The sequence below is a fragment of the Phasianus colchicus genome, chromosome 7 (assembly GCF_987193195.1).
Source record: "Phasianus colchicus chromosome 7, bPhaCol1.hap1.1, whole genome shotgun sequence".
In the NCBI taxonomy this organism is placed as follows: Eukaryota; Metazoa; Chordata; class Aves; order Galliformes; family Phasianidae; genus Phasianus; species Phasianus colchicus.
In genome coordinates, this window is record NC_143442.1 from 6,007,525 (window position 1) to 6,026,406 (window position 18,882).

The 18,882-nt window shown below is 41.8% G+C and overlaps 1 protein-coding gene across 14 annotated transcripts in view; it reads right to left on the reverse strand.

Moving 5' to 3' along the window:
• THSD7B (thrombospondin type 1 domain containing 7B) overlaps positions 1–18,882 on the reverse strand; it is a 291,273-nt gene that overhangs the window by 257,729 nt on the left and 14,662 nt on the right. The window contains exon 1 of one of the 14 annotated variants that reach the window (XM_090143552.1): positions 16,241–16,262. The exons of 11 other annotated variants lie outside the window; for them this stretch is intronic. The gene's annotated coding sequence lies outside the window, so the exon portion shown is untranslated. Of the gene's footprint in view, positions 1–14,134; positions 14,198–16,240; positions 16,263–18,882 lie in introns of those variants that run through there. 2 more of the 14 variants (XM_090143550.1, XM_090143540.1) reach the window with 2 other exon arrangements.

Consider the following 18,882-nt stretch of genomic DNA (forward strand, 5'->3'; position numbering starts at 1 on the left):
AAGCAAAAAGAAAGAAAAAATCCAACAGAATATCCTCAAAACTCAAAGTGCAATATTCTTCTGACTCTGAAATAATTGAAGAATATCAGGGAAATGCAAGGCTTTCCAGAGAAACACAGCTGCAAAGAGCAGGGGGCAGACGCACACAAACCAAACCATATGATGGAGATCCTAAATTTGGGACTGTTTAAAGCTGTATTTAGTCAGCTTGCAGGTGCCTCTCAACACACTGTTGAAAGGTGGTTATGCACAGTTCTAGCTTAGCTGTTTATTATTCCAAGGAAAATAACTAGAAAATGAACCATAGCCCATATCATGAGCAGCCATTTATATTTTTAGACTCTACTCTGAATCACAGCAAATTCCTGTGCTCACAGGAAATCAAGCATCATACAAGAGAAAATGGCAATGTATGAGGCACCTCGTCCCTGCGCTCTGCCTACTCTTGAATCAAGACACTGCTTGGCACGATTCCTCTATCTTTCACTGTCTCCAGCAGGAGAGCAGCCTTTTATGCATCTTATGTTGGCTTCTAACGTAAAACGCAGTCCCATGAAAATTAAGTAAATGAAATCTAGACAGCACCTACCCATTCTCCTTGCTAGAAGTTACAGTCTCATTTCAAAAGAAATTAAAATATTAGAATTGCATCAGGAAAAAAAAAAAAAACCACTTTTTGCACACTTCCTTCACTGTTTCATCTTATTAAGTCATCATCCTATATGCGTACTGAAGCTTGGTTATGTGTGGGTGTTCCACAGATGCCCACGCTCTTTCCTCCAGCTCCCTACACAACCTCAGCTGCCTCATTGTCTCATCCATGTCCTCAACTCCTCTTCACACCTCCTCACCCTTTTGTACACCCTCTAGCACCTCTAACTTCAGCCTGTAGCCCCAAGCAGCAGCTGTGAAGAGGCCCCAAACCACACACATGCATTATCATCCCAAAGCAACATGATGCTCACCACACATGCTGCAGCCTTTCCATCAACAGGAGCATTAATTTTGACTGTCTACTTCAGGCAGCCACCAGTTTTCATTATGTGTATAGAAACATAATTGCCTTTGAGACATCTACCTCTCCATGAAATTTGGTTTAGGCTGCAGCAGGCTAAGAGGCACTAACAAACCAGGCTAAAAATAAGATGTAATAATACATTATATACAAGCTCATAATCAATTACCATATATAATTTGACAGCACATTCTATATTATTTGAGATGAAATTGATTGTCTGGGACTGGCATAGTATCAGGTCTCCAACTAAAAATAAGCACCCTAGCTATATAATCGGGGAAAAAATGCCTCCATAAATATTGCTCTTACAGTCCTCCACTTTGTGTTTCTTTTCCTTAAGGACCAAATCTACACATCATGCTGCTGTATGAGAATCTCCTTTATCTCATCTCAGAAAAGGAAGTTTTCTGTCTTTCATGGTTGCATCATAAAATTTGCAAACAATATCCTCAATGCATCCTAAGGGGCTCAGAATCTCAAAAGAAAATTAAAAGCTTCAATATATCTTACAATTTAAAGTAGGAAGATAAGTGAAAAATTGATGGATGTTTTTAAGATTAAAGCAGCCAGCACCAAATCCAAGCAGAGAACCAATGCAATGAGCACCCACGTGCAGCAAGGCACTGCTCAGCATGACCCAGGGCTCTGACATCCCACACATATTGTAGGGATCCAAAAGTGTACACAGTCCAGCAGCTGCATTTTGCACCCCATTCCCTCACTGTGCGCCCCAGGCCTGCAGGCAGTGTGCTCACACATAGAGCTGCACCACCACCTCTGTCCATTTGGCTTTTCTCCTCACAGCAGTTCAAGCAGCACACAGAAAATTGAACCAGAAGGGTAGACAAATAATACATCACAAATCGTAGTGCTAGAAAATCTTCCTGTACTTTGAAAGAAACTTTCAGCTGAAGCCTTAATTTGTGGGAATTGAAAGGCTCATAACAATTTATGTTGGATTAAGGTTCCTGCCCAGTTAAGTGCCAGTACTGACAGTCCCAGATGAGCAACCATCAGCCACATGTTTACAGGCATCACACCAGAGCATGCTGGCCCTGACCTGCCTCCCCTCACTTCAGATCAGGCTCTTCAGGGGATGCAAAAGCTCACAACCCAATATCAACAGTTGAGAACTGCACTTGATCTTCCAAGCATTTCCAGCAGTGGATGAGCACCTTCACAACTCTTGAAGCCTACTGAACACTCCAGTTTGGTTAGTGACATGAACTGAAAAAACCGGAAACTCTTTCCAAAGTTACTCCTGACATGTAGGCTACTGGCCATATTCCCACCAGTTACTGAAGGGGCACTGTAGGTGTTCAGAGCAGGCATCCCTCAGCCTCAGCCATCCCCCCAGGTTGACAGAAAAGGTGCTCTATTCCACAAGAGCCCTTAAGCATGTTGAAAGCTGTGATTCTCTGTGAAAAAGGACACCACTTCCCAAACAGACATCCCCTGCTGCAGCACCAGCCCATCACTGCCCTACTGCCAGCCTCAGACAGGGAAAGAAACATCAAGTTGACTCTATAAGAGGTTATGGATGCCATGACCAAATTGAAAAGGAGAAATATGAAAGCGTATTTGAAATCTCACTCTTCTTGTAGCTGCTGATTCCTCTCAGAGCACCTCCATACTACCAGCTATGAAGATGAATTGGCAGAACTTTTGTCCCATAGTACTACATTACCAAAGCAGCCCTTTCACACCACGCACCAATACTGAGCAGAGAGCAGGCCACCAGGGAGTACTGGCAAGGCAGACAGCAGCCTACACAGGGAGTGGAGCAGCTTCCAAGAATTCTCCACTGCCATCCCTCCCCCTACAGAAAGGCTCCAAGTCCTCACACCTGAACTTGCTGCTGCTAAGCCCCAGACTGCTGTGCCTCCTCAGTTCTCAGAGCTGGATTACACAGAGGCAGATGTAATGCAAGGAACATCCTCTTCTCATGTACTCTTGCAAACACAGGTATCTCTCCTTCCCCTGTTAGCCTTCTCAATTTCCATTTTGTTTCTAATTTGCATACTTTTTCCAGCCTAGCTGGTTTTAGCACATTTACTACACCATAAAAGATTTATAAAGTTTAACAGCAATCATGTATCATTTTCACGATACATGTTTTACTAGACTCCCAGTGTATTGCTTGTTTTAGCTTCTCAAAAACATTATCCACAATATAATAACACCACAGATGATTCACTTGATATCAGCATTTCTGGCCATATATTTTCTGCACGGAGCAAAGAATCACAAGACAAATCCGGAAAAGGATTCAGAAGCTTTTTATGCAGTGCTTAATATTCTTGCAGAAGCCTCGATTTATTCTGCGTTCAGCCTCTGTTAACACCTTTCAGATGCCCTGAGGAAGCCCCGCCAGGCTCACCCTGCCCTCAGGAGTCATCCACCTGCCCTCCTGCCTGTCCCTAAGCAATGCAGAGCACCCAAATTGACACAGCCAAACTACGATGTGAGTTGGACGGCAGTATTCAGTTAGTCCTTGAGAATGACTTAGGCTGCTGAGATGGACATAAGTCTGCTCCCAGTATCAGTACCACTGGAAAACAAATTCATTTGTCTAGGTTGTGCTATGTCCTGAAACCATAACATCTTTCATTTCAAGCTACCACAGTCATGGAGAGCTTATGAAACATCAAGACTCATCACCTGCGCTACAGCAATCCACCTGTGTTATCACCTATTATTCCACAGCATGGAGCAGCAATCTCCTGTGACCTTGAAGTTACCTCTTTCTTGCAAGAGACATACAGCATCATTTCCATACGGCAGAAGCAACTTCTGGAGCCCCAAATCATATTGATTCTCTCACTGTTTTGCCTTGTGTCTCTCTATACATCTATAATCCCCAAAGACTCCAGCATCAATATCAGACAGCATAGACGTTCTTTCTGCTGAAACAAATGCCAGCAGCTGACAATCTCTTCTTCACTTGCAATGCTGTAAAGTAACAGTACTGAACAGAATCTAATTCTGAAGTTTTCTCAGTGGACCTTTTTCTTTGTTTGTTTTAATTTTATTTTCACACCTTTTTCATCAGTTTATTGGATTAAAGATAACGGTGACTGCCAATGTCATGTCCAAACCCACACTTCTCTGCAAAGCCCTTAAGCTCATCTCTAAAGCCCTGGCTTACTTCTGAATGTTACGATGTTGGCCACACAGCCAGCCTAGAGACCAGACACGTTTTCCTCTGTTTACATACAGCACAGTCTGATGAAGCTGTCTCGGGTGCAAACCTTTCCCAGCCTTCTCACACCTAGTTTGCTGTAGGGTATCAGTACCTCCAGTGTCACTGAGGGGCTCTCAGTATTACCTCACCTGTATTATCTAACATCTGCAAAAGTACCAACAGCCTCTGCAGTGTCACTGAACATTTCAGACAGTATGAAGTGTTTACATTCTCTCCTTTTACCATTCTGAGCTTCTCAATGACCACACCTACCCCCACTGAGAACAGGAACTTGGTACTTCCATGCTCTCCTATTTCTGGCAGATGTGCCTCCCAGAGTCCAGCTCTAGCAGTCACCGCTCCCTTCCCTGCCATGGCTTGGGCAGCACCTTTCTGGGAGATGTCACCTGCAGTTCTTGTCTACTTAGGTCCCTAAAATAGCCTTTGCTTTCTTGAGCTCATAGAGACGTATCTGTTAGGGACCGTAAAATTCAGTGTACCTTAGCAACATATCCAACCATGCATGACATCTCCACTCCAGGATAAAAACGAGGAGGGACTGGAAGAAGGCTGTATTTCTCCTCCCCTCTTAGGCCATAAGTGAATGTTTTTCCTTCATGAAAGACAACTGTTTTAAAATTAATCTGATAGCAGCTCAAGGAACCCAAAACCCAAAACTTTCTGATAGGCATTTCAGTACACAAAGTATTTTACACCCATCTTCCTCTGGCTTTCCCATACTCATCAGTGCCAGGAGAGCGCTGCACAATTCTGTAGAAATAACATAAAAATTGATTAGGTAGAAGTGTAGATACCCACATTTGTGCTGTCTGAATAAGATAAGCTGACTGACTGTTGATGAGTATCCGCTCAGAAACGGCTGTGTAACATTCACCTTTTGCCCTTTACTTCTGTCCGTTGTTTGCTCTACTCCAAACAGCATTTTCTAGTGGTTACAAAATAGAAACCACTTTATTTACATTACAGTACAGCACTGTAATAACCACCCTACACAGTGGCATTTTGTAACATGCAGATTTGCTAGAACAGAAATTCAAGCTTAGAAAGTACCTTGTACTAAGAATTATACCTCACTTGATATTTCCTACACTCTTCCTGATTGACTTCCCAAGGGGGCCTGGGCTACCAGCTCCTAACACAGCCCAATGAGGCACTGACAGTGCCACAAACCCTGACATGGAAGAGTAACCTTACACACATACACAGACTTTCACATAATTAACTTTTTCAAGCTTTATGGTTCTCTATTTCAACAGATTTCTCATAGTGCAGTACAGGATTTCTTTATAGTTAATACAGACATCAGTTTTAGAACTAGTGCAGAAGTGTGTAGTAAGAGAGCAGAGGATGTTCTGCATAACAACTAGTGAACCAGGTGTGTATGCTCTGTACCAACTAGATTCAATGGACTGCAGAAGGCAAAAGCAGTACTGAAGTCCAGCTACAGGAGTTCATCCATTCCTTTTGGGTTAAACCACATTCTGTTAAAACAGAGACAGCATCAAGCTTCTCTGAGCAACGAACTTCTAGAAAACTTCAAGTGCAACCTCCCAATATTTGGAAGTGAAGAAAGGGTGAATACCACATGGTAACACTGCACCAGTGTCCTACTCATTGGGAGGTTTTTAAAGAACAAGGCTCCTGTCCTACAGAGCCATCCACAGGAATGAGAGGTTATGGAGGGACACAATTTTGGCATTTCACCTCCTAAAGATCTGCAATGTTATCTCACATATAGAATTGGTCCAAATTTATACTGAAAAGACCCTTTAAGTTCTCAATATATAACCTGAGCTTTACATCAGCAGCTTTTAAAAAATGCATTTGAATACACCAGAGAAAACCAGTAGAAATTTTTAGAACAGTTCATTATAAATCCTTTTAAATATGATCTACATTTGAACTTGGTATCTTGTATGGCAGGGATTTGCTTCAATTACTCTCTTAATCAAAATAAAGGAAACTGATAAATCACAAAAACCTCCAAAACAGGTAATCGAAGCAAGAACCTTAAATGCAAGTAAACCTGCAAAAGTTAATCATAAGGCTTTGCTCTGATTTGATCATCTATCATATTATTTCTCCATTGCATGGACTTTTTTTTGTTTGAAAACAAACCATCCAAGGTTGTACAATGATGAACACACGAAGTCACCTTCAAAGACCAAACCTCCGCTCACAATCCCCTTCCCTGCCTTGCAGGCAGAGGCCTCAAGTCCCAGCAAACAAATCACATCACCTGGCCCAAGAAGAAACACTGCTACCTTGTGGATAGGTCTCACTGTGGTCTTCAGCAGAACAAGGAACCCACCAGCTGCAAATTCTTCAGAACATTGGTAACCATAGGATCTCATCCCCTAATTCAAACCACACAAATCACATTTCCTTCCAGTAATCATAAATTGTGAAAGTGAATAAAAATACTTTTAAAGGTTCATGACTTTCTTCTTACATCACTTTTCAAAAATACTTTGATTTTTTTTTTTAACATTAAAAGCCAGTCAAATAGATATAGAAAGAGAAAACATTTGGGTTTTCGTTATAATCAAATTTCCTTGATGGAAAGGGTTAGGTTTTTTAATATGAATTTCTCTCTTGCTTTCAGCACTGAATTCAGGATTCAATCAAACAGAAAATAAAATGCAAGTTCCCTATTACTTCAACAGAGCCTTTAGTTATAAAGAAACAACCTTTAATATTTAGCAGAATATAAAAGCAGCCGAGCTAGATACATACATATCTTGGCAGCACTCTAGCAAGTGGCAGCTCCCCCCGTTAGCACAGTAATTATATGTTTGCCAGGTCTGTGTGCCCACCACCAAGTACGTGGCAAGTTAATGAGGTGCTTTGCCAAGGGTGTAGCCTGTGTCTGCAGCACTGCATATGAAATGGGGCTGGTGCTGATCTTATCGCCTTTCCCATTTCTGTTTCCCTGATGGATGTTTCTGCAGAAGGAACAACATATTAAAACTTCCCACAGCCACCTTCAGCTATCTGGAGCAAGACAGGAGACAGCGCATTAGGCTTCACAAATGCAGTAACCTATTGAGCAGGTACAACATTTTATCAGTAGGAAAATGACCGCATTTGGTACAGCTGGGAGCCTGAAGCCTGTCAATAAAACATTTGATCAACAAAACAAAAATATGCATTTCTATGTGCTTTTGGCTTAAAGGCAGAGTAAGTCACAGAATCATTAAGGCTGGTGATGTTAGTGGTCTTCCACAAGTCCAACAAGATATCACGTCTACTTGAAGCTGGCACAACTGGTCTCTGTCCATTGATCCACCCTACCCAGATCTCTCTGCAGGGTCTTCCTCCTAACTTAGTGTCACTTGCAAATCTACTGATGATGCTCAGCACTGAGGGTTGGAGGTGACCAGCACCACACAGAACTGCAGCCTGCAGAAGGGGCTGTGCAATGCTGATGAGAGCACAGCCACCAGATGCTGAGCAGGCTCCTGGTCCTGGGCTCCAAGCAACTGCCCTGACAGTGAGCAGTGAGTGCAATTACAATTCATTTATCTATGAAAACATGAGCAGACTAACATCTATTCACACCCGAGAAATCTACTGCTATTTGACCTATTCCACTAATTATATCACTGCCTAATTAGGCCCCAAGGGTGACTTTTAATCAAATTTACATCAGAGCTCATTCAGATTTACTCTCGCATAAACAAGGTGAGAAGCCACACAACGTGCCCAACACAAACATTGCTGGTTTCCACATTTATAGTTGCCAAAACATTCCACGGATTCCATTCAGAAAAGTTTCAGAGTTGCATTTTCTTTCCAGGCTCATGATTCACCACTTCACAGTGTAGCCCACAACTCACTGCCTTCACCTACAGAAATGGCACAGGGCAATCACCACACTACTGAGAAGGAGAAATTAACCCCCACTGAATAACACAGCACTGCTGCCAAACTGCCTGATGGCTTCAGACTGCCCTCAGCTCCTTTGCAGCCCACTTGAAAAGAGGAGATCAGCTGTTTGACACCATCTTTCTCTGCATCTGTATCATCTGCTCCTGGTACTCCCCCAAGCAGACCACTGGGAGTCCAGCAAGCATCCTCAGCATCAGGCCAGTTGTGTGCCCTCATCATATCCCAACAGCCTGCAAGTTTGTCTTAACAGCTCACTGCTCTACACAGAAGAAAAATGAAAGCTGGAACAACAGAACCTCTCACTGCTTACAGCTCCTTTGTTGCCAGCCAAATCTGCTCCAGTAACAGAGGAAGACAAATGAGAATATTTCAAGTTCCCTAGCATAAATTATGAATATAGTGCTACAGAACACGTGCCTAGGCACTGTCTCTGGTCAGGGAAGCAAACTACGTGCACACAGGGTGCACAATCGAGATAACAGTATCTTCAGTCCTGCCCTCAGCTGCTGACATTTGTCCAACATATATTTCTTTATTTTTAAAGATTGTCAAGTCCCTGCTTTTTGGTCAAATTTCTCTCCATTTCTCAATATCTTAACAATTAATATTAAAGCAGTGCCTCACTTCATAGCATCGTAGCCCTGGAGTCCCACATTTTTCAAAAAGTTCTCTTTGTAAGGCCTCACATACGCAGCTTTCTAAGGTTTTCCCATTATCATTCTTCAAAGCTTGCTTCTGGGCTTGGTTTGGGGAGGGTTTATTTGTGTCTAAGTCCTACATCAAAGTGCTGAAAAGTGCATAAGAATAGGTGCACACTTTGTATTACAACTTATCTTCGGATTTATCTGAAAAGCACTAGAAAGCCTAAAATGAGTAAAGACCGTCGTTTTCCTCTTCATTACACTTCTCCTCACCCATGCATAAACACCTAATTCTCTGCTGAGCGTCTCATAAAAGTATCTTGAGAGGGAAATCCAGAGAGCATCCTGAACTCTGTTTTTCTGGAGACACAGCAGCAGCAGATCCATCCATCTGGATGCTCTGGAGAAGCTTCCCAGCTGCAAACTGCACCTCAGGCACCGCCAGCAGAGACACAAGATGAAAAACCACCTGCCCCCAAACACCTCAGAACAAGCAGCAAGGCAAGGAGGTGAGTTAATTAACCCTCCCTGTTCTCTGCCTTTTGTATCACAGCCATCAAATCCAAATGTAGTGAGTAACTAAGGACAGTGAGGACAGGTTTGCCCACAAACACAAGCAACAGGGCTGGCTCCAAGCCTAGCAGAAATGCTTTAGGAATGTCAGTGTTCAAGTATAAACTTCAATTTATATATATAAAAAAAAAACAACACCAGATCAGGATTTTTTTCCCCTGCTTTAAAGTTCTTTTCTCTTTTACAAATGAGCACAAAGGCACAACTGGCTGTAACTCACACTCAAACCCACACGTTATTTCAAGTCCCACAACCACGTTGAACTTAACTTTCTGCCTTTATGACCCTGGATCGAGCATTCTATTTAGCAAAACATCAGGAAGGCTTAACATCAGATTTAACTCACTTATCTTTTAAGTCAAAGCTGACTGCACAATGTAATAAGCACATGGCAATGGAGAAAACAATGTGCCAACTGATTATGTATTGAGCAACACCTGAATAAGCAGTAGTTGCAAGAAATATTATTCCTTTAAATCCCTCTGATTACATGGCGCTTTTTTTTGTCTATTTAAATGTATAAGTTGCATTGGAATGTGAAAGCTTTGGGTACACTTCTGATTGCTTTGTTCTGCTGTCAGCAGCAATTGCCCTGTTCAACATCTTCAGCTGAAGTTATCACTCACCCATCTGATTTTCTCCATACTGCTTGCAAAGAAAATTATAAAGCAGCATAGGAACAATTCTACAAAAAAACGTATTCCAAAAATATGACATTTTTGAATGTTGTCTTTGGTGCAGTGGTTGGAGCACAGCTCTGCTCTGGATGGAAGCAACCATGAGTGCATCTATACAGTCTGCACTGACAGATCTCAGCCCCAGGGCAGAAGTGTTTACATTGAAGCAGGAGCCCTCACTGCAGATAAGCCAAGAACAGCAGAAACAGCCCACAACACATCACACGTGGCTTACAGAAGACCCTTCTTGGATAGCTTAGCACACACATTAGTTTTAGCAATTTGCAGCCGTTGTTAAAGTAATGACACTAACCCACACCCAAAAAAAATTCCTTTGGAGATGGACATCACCAGCACTTCAGCCCAGGTTTTGTCATCTAACTTTTGCTGTTGTTTCAAACAAATCTAAAAGCCAGAAAATCCCAGCAACCCCAGCCCTGGATCTATATTCAAATGATGAGAGATCAATGCTCCCCTCTCCTGAGAACAAGGCAGATCAGCAATAAGAGTTTACCCCTGCACTGCCTCCACCAACAGGGAGATATCCCAGTGCACCCCTCAAAAACAGAGATGAGAAATCTCTAACAAAAGTCTTTGGTTAATCACCTCAAGGAACAGAAAAGCCAGGAATTGTGTATTATTAATGAAAATGTAGGTAATTCTGTAAGAGCCTCATTCCATTGCATAATACAGTTAAAGTTGCTTATAAAGCTTCCTTTATAACAGACCACACTTCAGCCAAACTAAAGCAGCTCTCCCAATTATGAACAGTCTTGTCCTATGCACAGGGGAGCTGCAGAGCTCATCCACCACTGTCATTAAACCCAACTGCAATGGTTTATTTAATCCAGCAATTTTAATGTTCTCCCTGATTACGAAGGTTATCTTTCCCACATACATTTTACATCAAAAGTGTGAAAGATGCACCTCAATGCAGCTCCATGTGCAAAGGACTGAATCCTAGAGAGTTTTAATCTAGGTCCCAGATCTGAACGAAGCCAAGAAGAGCTGATGTGGAGCCCAGTATTCCTCACCATAAGCCAAACCCTGCATTCATCCTGCCAGCTCCTGACTGCTGAATTATCCAAAATTTCACCACAAGCATTTAAAAATATTATATAAGAGCTTTTGGCATTCAATACAACAGTTTCTGTCCCTCTGGATGTATTTATGTAATTTGGAGAGCTGCAGGAAGGATATACAGCACAGCTACTGTAAATTCAGAGGAAGAACTGCAACCCAGTTTGCAATACAAAATGCCTTCAAAGCGACCTTTCCCCACCAGTTATGAAAACAAAACCAACTCTGCGGTAACCTTTCCCACTTTGCCTCAGCTCCCACACGAGATGGAACGCAGTACATTTCAACAGTGTCTACATCAAAGAGTTCCTTTCCTCTGCATCCCATACACGACAGCCCGCGCTGCCCACAAGCAGCTCTGGTGGGTCTGTGCTCTGCGGGCAGCAGGACTGAAACACAGAGCAGATGGCAGAGCCTCCTCTGCTCAGGCCAATACCCCACTGATTCTAGGAAGTGAACAACCCCACGTGCTAGAGAAGAAGCCAAAATCCTCAGCTCGCTTTGATTGAGAAGCACTTGCTTTCCTTTCCTCATATCCAATAATCTCATTTTCCCAGATGCACAAGTGAGTCAGATGCAGCATTAGCACGACCTACCTTTAACAGAACAAAACACACCAAAATCCATAGATTCAAACTGCATACATTCTCTGGATGTAGCAGAGGGTACAAGGACATCAAATACATTCCAGGACTTCTCTCATTTGTGGTTTAAATCTCCTCTCAATTTTCAGGTCAAAATAACATTGGTCAGTGTATGCGTTCAGGTCAAGTGATACCAAACCATCATTCATCTTGAGACCTGTGGCTGATCTCCCCTTCTGCATTACTTCTTTGTGGCTGAAGAAACAGAGCAGAACCACATCACCCTGCAAGATGCAACAACCGCAAGAACACACTGTGCAGGAGTTCCCAACACACGTTTCTCAGTGCATCTTCAAAACAACCACTGGAGTTCACAGACAAATTTCTGCTGTGAAGGGTAGGTTTCCATGACTGAGATGTTTAAGTAAGATAATGCCAATGCAAACCCTGGGTCTTAGGCCAGCTACTAACGCAGTGCTGTCTCAGACCACAAGCATATTTTCTTCTTTTTCTGATGCATTATGGACCCATAACACCTCCACAGATACTGCAGTATCTCCGTATCTGCTGCCTCTCTTTTCTCTTTCCATTTGATCTTCAAAGCACAAAGACCATTTCACGCATTGACAAAGAGCAACTCTTCTTTCTCTTAGCAATTATCTGATTCACAGAAGTCTGTAAAATTGACAAAAAATTCTATCTACCCCAATCTTTTTCAATTTGCATTGTTTTAATGCCAATTTTGGCAGAGACATCCTGCATAACAAAAGCATTTCAGGCAGTTTCCTACCTCCCTGCATGTGCCTCACAGCCTTTCCAAGCTTCCAGGACTTCTGCTTCCAAGAGCCAGAAGTCAGAGGCAGGTCTGCAGCTCAGAAGAGCCACACGATGCACGGTGCAGCCACATGATGACCACGTGCCATTCCTTAGGCCCAACACTGGGGTAACAGATTTTCCTTCAGGGCATCTCCTTCCTTCCAATTATTTAGGAACAGGTCATTTGGTTGCCCCAGAAATAGCTGTTAAGTGCAAACACAGAGCTCTACCATTTCCCCACTACTTGACTGCAGTACAGCTGGTCAATTAAATATTTAATACAGAAATCCTCAATATTTAATTATGGACAAATAGCATTCTTTAGCACTTTTCTTGAAATTGAAAACAACCTTTCCCACTATATCTGCAGATAGGCACAGTTCTAGATGTACTTACAGCTGTTAGAAGTTTGTTGTTGACAATATTATAAGGAATTAACATCTAATGAACGACTGCTGCACATTACTGTCCAATTTCTATACCCAAGAAAAGGACAAATTATTTTTATCATTACTTAAGGGAAACACACTTAACTATCCAGGAATAAATACGATGTTGAAGATGCAACTTCATCTTCTAACAGCGTATCTGTAATCAAAGGTGCTATTTAAAGTAATCCAAATACGTATTTAATATCTGAATCTTCACATAAACTTGGTCATATCACCATTTTAAGACTCTTGCCACCAATAACACCACTTTGGAAAATTGGAGTCCACCATTCTACAAGGCCAGGTGAGAAAAGCCAAACCTTCAGGTCCCTGCAGAAATAAGGAAGCAGAATTTGCTCTCCATTCCCCCTGCACATCACAGTGCCTATGCAGACAAAGTGATTTCTAATCAGGTTCCGTCTCCTTTCTAGAGGCAGAAAACTTCAACCATTTGAAGGTGAGACTTGAAATCAGAGTTCCTCTCTGCATCCGGAACCCCAAGAAATATTCAGCTCAAGTTTTTAGAGTCCATCTCTAATCAATCTGAAGTCACTTAGAATCATCACTATCATAATCAGTATGTTACTGAATGTAATTACAGCCATCACCCACCTGCATTCCAAGATGTTCAGTACTAAGAGGCAACAAATTCCAGCTCCACCACACATAGAACCATAAAGGGTGGAAAATGCCTCTAAGATCATCGTTCTTCAAAGAAGAAATTTTTCCTAATAAGTGTTGGAACTCCCTTCTAATGGGCAAGCAACCTTCAAAAACAGTGACTGCGTAACTAAAGCAAGCAGCCAGGAATCCACTGTATTTCCACCCTGAATTAAAGAACACAAAGCCATGCCAGGGCTGCTCCACCTCCTTGAGTTCTGAGGATGAGTACACCAAACCTTCAGAAAAATAAGTTTCAAGAATATTGCTAGAGGCAGTGTGCCCTTAATTCTGCAACAATAACCACACACACAGAGGGGGAAAAAATTCCAAATTAGTTGTATAAGTCATCTGCAAATAAGATATCCATCTTCCCACATATATTTCAATAATTTGAATAAGCCTAAGTGGAAAAAAAAAAAAACTTAGACATGTAATTTGATAAATCTGAGGTCTTCTAGCTTACTGTCTGGCAAAAGAAGGTGATGGCAGTGGCCACAAACAGGATACAGGCACTAGAGAGCAATAGCAGGTAATAAAGAAGGAAAACTGTCTCACCCTTTCCAACGACCAGGAACAGTTCCAAAAGAGTGCAGACTAGAAACATGCTGCTCCCCCAGCTGCTAACCCTTAAATAAGGGTGAGAAGGGGTGGATTCCAGCCCTTCTGGTCACTCAGCTGCATTGTTTGCACCTGAGCTCCCTCATTAAGCCCTTTCACCTGATGCTCAATCAATGGTTCAGGCTGTCACCTGGCAATTCCACAGCACTGACCAAAACTCCCAAACTCCCAATCTGCTCACTCTTGGAGTTTTTGCTCGCTTTTCCACATATTCATGTGACGTTTCCACCAGCATGCAGTAATTAGAACTGGAATTACAGCCAGAACACGACTGCAAGCTGAACCACCAAACAGTTACCAAGAACTTTGAAAACACCTTTTCAGATCAAGTACTGATTACCTTCTCTGAACTCAACCTTCACAACATCGAGGCAGACATTTCAACATAAAGATATGTCAAATAACATTAGTGAATCCATCATCATCACCAGGCGAGGCACTACCCTCAACATCAGGTTGTTTTGAGTCATGGCTTCCTCTTGGAGGTTACTGGGCTGGAGCTGAGACACAGCAATAAGGGCTTTGATAAGGGAAAGCTAGAAGTAACTCTAGGTCCTCACCAGCAACTGTGGTTGCTTCTCCTTGGCACCAACCATTGGGAGTGCACAGGCAGAACAGGTATAGCAGCAGCACCTTGTGGCCAGAAGAACTAACAGTGGTTGCACCTCCCCCCAGAGTTCCAGGTGAGGGATGAGCCCCCACATCCTCTCCTGCAGGTCTCACAGCATCAAGGGGATCAGCCCCACAGCCTTTGGATACACAGGACATGACTGCTGAGCCCCAGCTTCCTTTTACCCAGCTGCTCCTCCTGGCTACTTTATATGTATTCCTCTTTCCCTACTATGCTATTTCAAATGAGAAAAAACCTTGAAATAGTTTTCTGTTAAAGCAAACAGCTTAAGTCTGACCTGAGAATGATGCATCTTTGAGTAAATACTAGCACATCAACTGTTGCCCTAAATGGGCACATGTGTGAGACAAATTCCTGAGTCAAAGCACTCTGTCTGACCTCTGCTGCTGCTTCATAAACAAAGCACCGGTGTTACACATATGAGCTAGAAAACTTACTCAGAATTTTAGCTTAGTAGCTTTGAGTAAAAATAGGAACAGGAATGATTGCCTTATACACCAACATATTATTTATTCTGGTATTTGATTAACCTTTTCTTCCCCCTTCTCCCCTTAACGTGCTGAAACTACAAAAAGAAAAACTCTGATTTTAATAAGTGTTAACATTTACACAGGGATTTCTGGCTTCTGACTGTGACCACCTGCTTTAGCAGATTTGAAGCCCAATCTTCTACACTGGTGAGTCTATATCATCAGAAATATTATTTAGTCTCCAGAGTCCTTTACTGCTCTTAACATACAACCACTGCTCTTTCTACTAAAGGAAGGAAAGGCCAAACAAATATGCCCAACGCTTAGCAGAGATGTTTCCAGTATTCCAGGAGCACCTCACCAACACACTGCATCTCCCTTACAAACACATCTCATACCAAAGTGCTCAGACTCCCAAGTTCAAAGTCACACAGGCTCTTACATTCTCCTAAATACTCCAGAGATTCCTTTTAATGATTTTATAACCTACTTCAAAAGCACATTAAGTGTTCAGATGGTATATATTCCATTCTGGACATTTACACCAATCTTCCACTTGGTTTTATACAGACTAATGTTACCTATATATCTACAATGTAGGATGCCACTCTCTTGCTGCCAACTAGTTGTACATGCAATTGCTTCTGCAGAGCTGAAACTTCTTTCCTGTAAATACATTATACATTATTTAATACTATATATTACTATCAAAGTACCTATATATAGTATCCTTATAAATATATTATTAACTTGCTGTTTTACAGGTGCTGGCTTCAGTTCATTCTCATCCCTGTCTGATGCTCTTTCAACACTGTGGTGGTCAAACTGAGTTGTACTGAGCAGCACCCAGAAAGGAGGAGGTAGAGGGGAGCCAAGAGCTGGAAGCAGCCAGCTGGCTCCTGCATAACAGCAGTAAAGCCCTGGGAAAGAGTAAGAACTTACAAGATCAGACTCAACATGCAAGAAGACATACACCAGTTCTTCAGCTTTGCAGGAAGCCCAGTCTTGCTTTAAACTCTCTGTACTCAAAACAATAATAAAGCAGAGTAAACGATGGCAAATTAAACTGAACACAATAACAAATTTGCATCTATTAAACAAAATATGCAAATTCAGCCATACACAATGTTATCACAGCTCATTTGATTTAGCTTCTTCAAATATTTAAGTTTTAATGAAATAACTGCTCAAACATACTGGCATAAACATACATGCATACATTTAGAGCAGGCAGACATGCAGAGAAACAAAGTTTTGGGACAAACCTTCAGCTGCTGCAGCCTGTGCCAACCCCAAGTACACCTGTCTGCAGCAGCCCAGGTGTGGCTGTGAGTGCTGTGTCAGCTCCAGAATAACCTGAGCCCCTCCTTCACTGACTGACAGAATCCAGGGCTGGCAGTGCTTTGTTTTGGGTGTTCTAACAATTATTTTCAGCAAATAAACCATACAGAGACATAAGACAGGCACTGCTGAACACTGAGAGCAGCCTCAGGATCCTGATCTGCTCACTACCCAGAGAATCCCTGGGCTGGAATTGCTGCAAGTGCATTCTACAGATCAGACAGAATATTTTGCTTTTTTTTTCTGATTAGAAAAACAGAAATATTTCCTGGTTGTTATTTCAACCCAACAGAATTTCAGAGTCATTCTGATAAGAAATAAAGAAGAAAAAAAAAATACAGCATGCAGCCAGCAAACGTACTTCTTTCATTTCCTTACTTGCCCACGCTATGACGCTGGCTGTATTTTTGAAACTGGAACTGCTACTGAAGAAAGATCTTTCAAGCCTTCTCAGACAAAACACTTTTCTCATGCAAAAACATTTCCCTCATAGCAACAATAGCTTCACACCATCCTAACTGAGGTGATTTCAAAGTGAGCAGAACACCACAGCCAAAGAGCCACAGACGGCGACTGGGCAAAGGGATGAAAGACCATCCCTGCTTCCCTTTGATTTGCTATCAGTTATCCTCGTTGTTTCATCTACCGCAGGGAAAAGGATTTCATCTCTTGTTATTTTTAAAGCATATTTAATTCTGAAACAATTGCAAAAGTCTCAAAACTTGTTCCATTATATGTAATTAGGTAATTTGTCCCACTTTAAAAGTGGATGTTTTAAAAGTATTTTTTTCTTAATAAGCTAAAATGCTTTGTATGATCACACTCAAATGCTTTCTCATGTGCTGAAATTACTGAAAGGTTACACAAAATATACGCGCTACCTTTGAGATCCAGGAATTCCATGTGAGAGCAATGCCACCTCTTCCAGAGCCTGAGGCACAGAGGACTTCATCATCTCCCAGTGCTTTTTACTACTAACACAGGTCAGTGCTGGTTCCATCACGATGCGCTTGTTATTTGCTACTCAGAGCCACAAAGGATTTGAGTGTTTCCATATTATGGGCAATGGCAGAAACAAGACATGGCACAGCATGAAGGCTTTCTATAACTTTAAAAGAAAAATCAATATTCTATTAAACTTTTGAAGAGATCTTAAAGGTCCATTTGGACTTATTTCCAATTTCTCTGCAGAGGTGTCAAAGGCTTTTGAAAATGCAAACTTTCTTTACTATTTTTTTTTTTTTTTTTTTTTTTTTTTTAGACCTTCATTGGCATTGATAACTCCATCTGAGAGAAGCACCAAGGAGCTTGATTTTCTGCCTCTGAGTACTGCCAGGTAGCAGGAAGTCGAATAACATGCAACTTTCATACTGGAGTATATTCACAAAAGAGCTCAACTTTAACATGGTAAAAGAAAAAAAGGGGAGAGAAGAGGGGGAGAGGGTAAGGAGGAAAAAGAAGGGAAAAAAAAGACAGAGACTCAAGCAGAAATTATATTTCTACACCATAAATATACAACTACATGCCCAGGCTCCCACTGCAACCCATGACAGAAATGTTGGCTGCAGAGTTCACAAGCTCCGAGCGCTGTGCTCAGTCCTTTCAGATCACTTTACTTCAATTTTAAACCAGGAAAGATTGCCTTCCAGTGCTGCAGAATGCAATCACTCACTGATTGACCACTCAGAAGGCTCTGATTTATAGCATGCCGGAACTGACTTGAAGTAAGTGGCAGCTCTGACTAGAAGAGAGGATCGGTGAATCCAAAGATTAAGCTTTCTTTCAATAGAAACAACCAACCAGAAGTTTTTCACAAGTAAGCCAAGGCTGTGATTCTATGAACTACTAAAGAAGAAAAAAAAAAAAATCAAAATCTGGATTACCAAAACAACAATATTGAAAGCCAGAAACAGATTCTATTCAAGGTTCGTCGTTTTTCCTAAAATTCCTTCAAAGTAATATTGATTTCCAGACTTTACAGTATTATGTCACTAAAGAAACAGGAAGGTATCCGAAATAGTTTATTTCCAGACAGGGCCTCCATAGCAGGAAATTTACTTTAAGCTAAACACAAACCCATTAGCTTTCTTGTTCACACCTAAATCAACAAGAAGACTCTCAATGATTTCAGACAGTTTCAGTGTTTTGCTCTTTGGTATTTCCACTTTTGGTTGTGATCCTACCAAGAGGTCATGAGGGTGAGGAGGGCACAGAGAACCAGAAAGCACGGAGGAGTCTTTAGC